This window comes from Priapulus caudatus, unplaced genomic scaffold, assembly GCF_000485595.1.
Source record: "Priapulus caudatus unplaced genomic scaffold, Priapulus_caudatus-5.0.1 Scaffold1512, whole genome shotgun sequence".
NCBI lineage: Eukaryota > Metazoa > Priapulida > Priapulimorpha > Priapulimorphida > Priapulidae > Priapulus > Priapulus caudatus.
In genome coordinates, this window is record NW_014578573.1 from 1 (window position 1) to 8,135 (window position 8,135).

Consider the following 8,135-nt stretch of genomic DNA (forward strand, 5'->3'; position numbering starts at 1 on the left):
TACAAACACATATACTTGAAAATATCGATGTTGCTACTTAAGATTCTCTGTGTTATTTGGTCTTGTTTTTGGTCATCAAGAACAAAAAGAACCTATATATTTTGTGACTTAAATATAATATCTTTTCACAATTTTACAGGACACAGGGACCCAAGTTTTCTCTATTGATGGCAACTTTGGTCTTGTTCGGAAAAAGGCGGCTGGCATTGACCTGGGGATTGGAATGTCACCTCGATTTTTTCTCCCACAAGACCAAGTTGACCAGTATGTAAGCAAGGTTGGAGTGACGACTAAGAAAAGTGATGGGGTATGGGGAAGAATATTGCTTTTATAATATAGCGTAAAATATACAAGCTCGCATTGTACAGACTTTACAGATGCATGTAGATCTTGTGGATGAACCCAACTTGCATGTTGTGCTTTTGATTTATTAGTTGACACTTCATTTGTTAAAATGTGAATAATGTGACATCTGAGGGCCAATCTGTTGGCAGAAAATGTGTGCTGTAGTAACTCTTTACCACATTTTTACTTGCAGGTTTGCAATGATTTCAAAGCTGGCAATCCGTTAAGGAGCAAATCCCGACCATGATATGCCGAAAAGTTTCTTGAACTTTAGGCATGGTAAATGGCGAGTATATGTCAAAACTGGTACATGATGTATGTATGTAGTTGTGCAGAATTAAATTTATGACATAGTGTGGACAATAATAAATCCTTATAACATCATTAAACTTACACATCATTACACTATCTATACTTAATATATTTGTCAACTATATTTTGTAACATAACTGTGCTTGTTTTTAGCCTTGCCTATCCAGAGTTTCTCTGCCAGTGGCTTCTTCAAGGTGTAAAGGTTCCTAGGGTGGTTATACTGTATGACATTGCCTGTGTTCTTGAACAACATGCTCAAGTAATCTTTGTTATATTTCAGGTTATATATCAGTTGATAATTATGTAGAGAAATGGTATTCATATAAACTACACGTATATATGTACGTATGTACGTATATATATTGACCAATTCCCTAATTATTGTGCAACAAGGGTTAGGGTTAGGGTTAGGGTTAGGAACTGTCGGGCATTTAGAAAATCGAAGACCGTGCCCGGCTGCCGGGCAACTTGAGATAACGCTAAAAATTAAAAACTGCCGGGCATTTAGGAAATCGAAGACCGTGCTCGGCAACCGTCAGATATAAGCCGGCTGCCGGGCATATAGCCATTCTGTAAAACAAATGCATGACGTGTTCATTAAGCTCTAAAATTGTCATATATGTTGAAGTGGTACCGTTGATGTACACATACTAGAGTTAGCACATATTTTGCCCAGTACTTGAGTAGTGTAATATGTATATAAAAAAACAGCAAAACATTCAGATTACTATAAACAGTGATGAGTTGATAAATGCCATATGCTAAATGTCTTAATTATTACATATGTAATGCTTTGATCTTATATTTTATTTATTTTTAGAATGGAATGTTCACCCGATATGACACCAACAGGGTGGAAGTGTGGAATTGTGATGTGGACCACACCTGCATGCATATCAGGCTACCCCCAGGTTGTTACAGTTGTCGATGCGAGAGGTGAAATATGATGTAGGGGACTTATTAATTGTACGTTATAAAGCCATTCATTACGTTTTATTTACCAAAGATGTTAGTTTATGCTATGAATGACCATTTTTGTTTTCGACCAGCTCAGCATATTCTGTAGCCAGACATACGCTACATATATAACTAGACAGAGGGCACTCACGGAGTGCATACCTCCGCCAGCGACATACGCCATACGCCCCATGTAACATGTATGTATTACGAGCTGGCTCGCCGCTCGCTGCTGGCTGCTGCTGACTGTCTGGCCTGCTGCTGGCTGGCTGGCTGGCTGGCTGGCTGACTCGACGCGCTAATATCGATCGCCCGAACACAATAACACACGAGAGCGATCACATAACCTCCGTTGGGGGAGGTAAAAAGTTATGTAAAGCCCATTGCAGAAATTTTTCAAGAAATTATATAGGCAATCACACGAATATGCGACATAAATGAAGGCTATATATGTAATGCACACGTCTGTTTACTACACTACATTTACATGTGTCGTAAATAAAGATATACCACATTATTATCATCTCTTGTTAACATAGAATATAACCACATGTATTTTTAGGAAGACAACGCAGTGTTCAATTAACCGTGTGCAGCTGCAACTCTGCAGCGGTCACAATGCTACGGTATGGCTTGTGGCAATTAACACCAACAAACCCCCAGGTGGCATTCACCATTGATCTGATGGAATTTCTAAGGCTGTTGGTACTTGAGTGCCAGGTATCTGTCAAGGGCTTCTGTGAGGTGCTGATGCTCTATGGCGCTGAAGACCCACTGGCAGACAACGATGTAAATATAGTAATATATTTTTACAGACTTTAAGAAATGTCACTATCTATAAAATATGTTATAAGCTTTACACAAGCATTATCATTTTTCTTGTGTATTATGTTTCTCCTGTCGATAAATGCCCAAACTCACACCGAGTTACATCTGGATACAGATTAGAGACATCTACAGAACCTTGCAAGGAGGGTGTTTTGAGGAGTATCGTAACTTGTGGAGAGAGGCCAGATACCCAACGGCTGCTGGAGGTGATAATGGCACAACATGCCCAGCCTGCCCTAAGCTACAAACACATATACTTGAAAATATCGATGTTGCTACTTAAGATTCTCTGTGTTATTTGGTCTTGTTTTTGGTCATCAAGAACAAAAAGAACCTATATATTTTGTGACTTAAATATAGTATCTTTTCACAATTTGACAGGACACAGGGACCCAAGTTTTCTCTATTGATGGCAACTTTGGTCTTGTTCGGAAAAAGGCGGCTGGCATTGACCTGGGGATTGGAATGTCACCTCGATTTTTTCTCCCACAAGACCAAGTTGACCAGTATGTAAGCAAGGTTGGAGTGACGACTAAGAAAAGTGATGGGGTATGGGGAAGAATATTGCTTTTATAATATAGCGTAAAATATACAAGCTCGCATTGTACAGACTTTACAGATGCATGTAGATCTTGTGGATGAACCCAACTTGCATGTTGTGCTTTTGATTTATTAGTTGACACTTCATTTGTTAAAATGTGAATAATGTGACATCTGCGGGCCAATAGGGCCAATCTGTTGGCAGAAAATGTGTGCTGTAGTAACTCTTTACCACATTTTTACTTGCAGGTTTGCAATGATTTCAAAGCTGGCAATCCGTTAAGGAGCAAATCCCGACCATGATATGCCGAAAAGTTTCTTGAACTTTAGGCATGGTAAATGGCGAGTATATGTCAAAACTGGTACATGATGTATGTATGTAGTTGTGCAGAATTAAATTTATGACATAGTGTGGACAATAATAAATCCTTATAACATCATTAAACTTACACATCATTACACTATCTATACTTAATATATTTGTCAACTATATTTTGTAACATAACTGTGCTTGTTTTTAGCCTTGCCTATCCAGAGTTTCTCTGCCAGTGGCTTCTTCAAGGTGTAAAGGTTCCTAGGGTGGTTATACTGTATGACATTGCCTGTGTTCTTGAACAACATGCTCAAGTAATCTTTGTTATATTTCAGGTTATATATCAGTTGATAATTATGTAGAGAAATGGTATTCATATAAACTACACGTATATATGTACGTATGTACGTATATATATTGACCAATTCCCTAATTTTAACCAAAATTTTTTTTTTAAGTACTATTGCTATTCAGTGTTGTCTTAAATTTCCTGCCTCGTGTTTAATGGTATTGGCACTTATTGCCAACTTTCGTAACAAATTATATCACCGACAATATCACAATAAATTATTCTGTTTTTTTGTTCTAAATGAATGTCATCAGAGTAAGCTCAGAATTGATATTTTTGTGTTTATTTACAAGATAAACAAGATTATAATTATCTCCCACTTTCATCATGTTTAAAAACTGTTTGCTCTTTTAGAATTTGGACCCAATGTCTCAACATTCGGAACGCGTGGCTGAATTCAGGATACCAATATTCCACATGTATGGGCATAAGGTTGGATGTCAGGTATGTTGTGTTTTAAAACGTCTTTTCTGCGTTATTATCAAAATCATCCCAGATATCTCTTTCTGAATGTTATAGATATGACGGTAAATGTGCTAATGTACGTGTTGCTAATTAACATTTATGTGACTCTTATATTGAACATGACGTTAGGGTATTATATCTGGAATTGTAATCACATCAAATCGAATTCTGCAACTAATAACATATTTTTGACCCAAAGATGTAGGCGAGTGGTTCTTAACTTTTTTGAGTCATGGACCCCTTTGAAAGTCTTGTGAAAGCTACGGATCCTTCCCAAGTAAAATGCACATAAGCACATAAACACAAAATTGTGCAACATGCGCCTGGTTCGCGAACCCCCAGAAGCCCAACAACGGATCCCAAAGGGGTCCATGGACCACAGGTTAAGAACCCCAGATGTAGACAGATTGTTTCTTTCCAGAACATAACAATGCATATGCTGAAGACTATACTAAGCTCATTGTTAAAACCACATATTGGCTGTTAGTAGAGGCTAATTTTGTTTTCTTGCTTACAGGTTAGATATAGTCCACGTAGGTTATCTGACATTGGACTTACAGATGGAGAAGGGATGGAACGCTTGTGGTCGTATCTGAGACGTTTCAACCGCATCACAAAAGAAATGACCCCCGACCACCGTGTGGCACTACTAGATGATGCTTTGCTTCATTCCTCAAAATACCTCAGGAACCAAATGGGTGTACACATATTGTTCTTGTGCTCAGTTATACAGTTTAGGTTTATTGATCCTGAAATAAAGGCATGATCTATCTTCATGATGATTTCCAGAAAATAAATAATGTGTCAGCCATTTTAACCAAAGACCACTAATTTAAAGTAAAATTGTTTGCCATAATTACTTGTATAAATATAAGCCATTTTCTAGCTAACTATATTCTAAAAACGTGAATTGCTGTTCAAGCTGTTAGTTCATACATTATAGGAGAAACCCTGATGCATCGCTACATAAAAGCGCAGACAACCAGGAGTAACTGTGATCAGGAACTTGAGCAGCTAACGTCAAGCTTGTCAGGTTGGACATTTATAATCTGTTATGTTTGTTATACTTTTTTTCAAACAGTTTTTTATTTCTGGTTTTATGATACTATACATGGTGTGTATACTCTATTATGTTTAAAGTTATTAAATTACTGTTGCTACTTGTAGAATGCCCTACTTTGCAAGACATAAAACAGTGGCAAGTCGAGGAGCTTCAAGCAATGAATGTCAACATTAAGCCTACCATCACAGGTGGTTTAGAATAAGCACAAGTATAATTAGGTGGACATGTGTGTTCTATTGTTACTAAATGTATGCGCGTGTCATGCGCAGTTGGTGTTTGTATAATAAACGCCACTCGTTGTACGTGGCCCCAGCTAGCCAGACGTCTTGTCTTGTTTGTCCACGTAGAACAGAACATGGTGTCAGAATAAGTACGAACTCGCCTTGAGTGATACGAATGACCATAGGCATAGTTATCAAGAAAGAACATGCAGAGCTGCAAGAAGAGTCAGTGAGGAAGTAAGACGCTCTATTCATGATCTATTATTGTGATTAAGTGTGTACTCTATCCAGTCACGCCATGGAGCTAGCTGGGATTCCCGTGCCTAAGATGGAGTGGGACTCGTCTAACCTGCACGAGGCGTTTAAACGGTTTAAGCAGCACATTGAACTTGTGTTTGATGGCCCGTTGACAGATAAAGATGAGGCAGTGAAATGCAAGTATTTCATGCTGTGGATTGGAGACAGAGGGAGAGAGATTTACAACACATGGAGCGTTTCGGAAGACGATGCGAAAAAACTATCTACCTACTACGAGAGTTTCCAGTCGTACATACAGCCGAAATTAAACCCGATATTTGTGAGGTACAAGTTTAATAACGAGGTTCAGCGAGAGCAGTCAGTAGAGCAGTTCATAACCAGGCTTCGAGTTCTCGGAAAGGATTGCAATTACAGAGATCTGGATAAAATGATACGGGACCGAATTGTATTTGGTATCTCGAACAGTAAGGTCAGAGAGAAGCTGGTGAACGAGGGAGAAAAACTGACTATGGAGAAGGCAATCACTATTGCGCAGCAATTCGAGTATGCACAGGAGCAGATGAGGTCGATGTCAGCGACAGGCCAATGCCAGCGGAATCACATTCGGTGAGAGCAGCGAAACATAGGCAGTACGTGGCGAGCAGACAGCAACCGCAACCGCAACCGAAACCGCAACCGAGAGCAGAACAGAGAGCGAAACTGCCGTTCGCGCCAAGAACCAATCACGTTCCAGGAAAGAAGTGCGGGAAATGTGGCTATTTCCACTGTGCAAAACAGACATGCACGGCGAAGGGAAAGCAGTGCAACAGATGTAAACAGTGGAATCACTTCGCGAAAGTGTGTCGTAATGCTGTTGACGGCACCCGAAGTGGAAATGCGCATGCAATTGTGGCTGAATTGCCTTACGGTGAGTATAAGTCAGATAATGAGCCAGTCGGTGATGCTGAGTTCTATGTGGACATCGTTGAGAGGGATAATAAAGTTACGAATGACCAGGCATTTGCTGAGGTTGAGCTGGGATTGGGTAGGGTAAAGGAAGTGGTAGTGTTTAAACTTGACACTGGGTCTCAAGTTAACATTATACCGAAGGCTGTACATGATCAGTTAGGTAATGTCGCCTTTACACCCCCCAGGCAAACGATTTATGGTTACGGTAATTAGAGCCTGAAGACTATTGGCTGTTGTCAGTTGAAGTGTGGCTACAGTGGAAATTCGCTCCTCAGTGCTGAGTTCTACGTAGTTGATACCAGTAACTACCCGTTATTGAGTCTGAATACCTGTGTGGCTTTAGGTCTGATTAAGGTTACTCTAGCTGTGGATAGTAAGAGGATGAGGGAAACAGACAAATCTCCAGATAGCATATTGTCGGAGTTTAGTCCAGTGTTTGAGGGAATCGGTACCCTGCCTCAAAAGTGTAGGGTACATCGGATGCGATTCCAGTTGTACACCCACCGAGGAGGGTCCCGCATGCTCTTAGAGACAAGTTTAAGAAAGAACTTGATCGCATGAGAAGTCTTGGGGTGATTGAAGAAGTGAGGGAGCCTACTGAATGGGTGAATTCCATTGTTTTGGTAGAGAAGCCCAGGACTGGTGCCTTGAGAGTGTGCCTTGATCCGAAAGATTTGAATAAGGCCATTACTCGTCCACATCACCCAATGCGTACGCTAGAGGATATCTTACCTGTGTTAACGGGTGCAAAGTATTTCTCTAAGCTGGATGCCCGATCAGGTTATTGGTCGATAGTGTTGGAAGAAGAATCGTCCCTGTTAACGACGTTCAATACTCCGTTTGGGAGATATAAGTTCAAGCGTTTACCTTTTGGTCTGGTATGTTCGCAAGACGAATTTCAGAGGCAGATGGATGAAATCCTTAGAGACTTGGTAGGGGTTGAGGTGATAGTTGACGACGTGCTAGTCTATGGGGGGACTGTCGAAGAGCACGATCGCAATTTAAGGAGTCTGTTGAAGCGTTGTGCGGAAAGAGGAATAAAGCTTAATAAGGATAAGCTGGTGGTCAGAGCCACTGAAGTCCCTTTCTTTGGGCACCTGTTAACAGCAGAGGGGGTCAAGCCGGATCCGAGCAAGATACGGGATCTATGCGGTATGCAGGCCCCAGGGAACAAAGCAGAATTAGCTACTCTGTTAGGAATGATCACTTACCTATCGAAGTTCTCACCAAATCTAGCTGAGGTCACGAATCCCTTAAGGCAATTGATGGCCAAGGATGCAGTTTTTCTATGGGATGATGCTCAGCGCGATGCATTTCAGAGAGTGAAAGAGATCCTCACGCAGAGTCCTGTGTTGGCATATTTTGACCCCTCGAAAGATACCTGTCTGCAAGTCGATGCATCAAAAGGACTTAGATGCATACGCCACAGGGCGTCCCTCCTGTAGAACTACTGCACCCAGGCCATAGCCAAACAGTATCGCATAAAGCTCTTTCTCTATCTGAGCATAACCAACTTCCGTGGTAGTGAGATGTAAG

General features: G+C 40.6%; 1 long non-coding RNA gene across 1 annotated transcript in view; it reads left to right on the plus strand.

Moving 5' to 3' along the window:
- The first annotated feature begins 5,084 nt into the window (after window positions 1-5,084).
- The window catches only part of LOC106816867, a 9,851-nt gene continuing 6,800 nt past the window's right edge, over window positions 5,085-8,135 (plus strand). The window contains exons 1-2 of the long non-coding RNA XR_001394947.1: window positions 5,085-5,142; window positions 5,277-5,335. This is a non-coding gene — a long non-coding RNA (uncharacterized LOC106816867). The remainder of the gene's footprint in view (window positions 5,143-5,276; window positions 5,336-8,135) is intronic.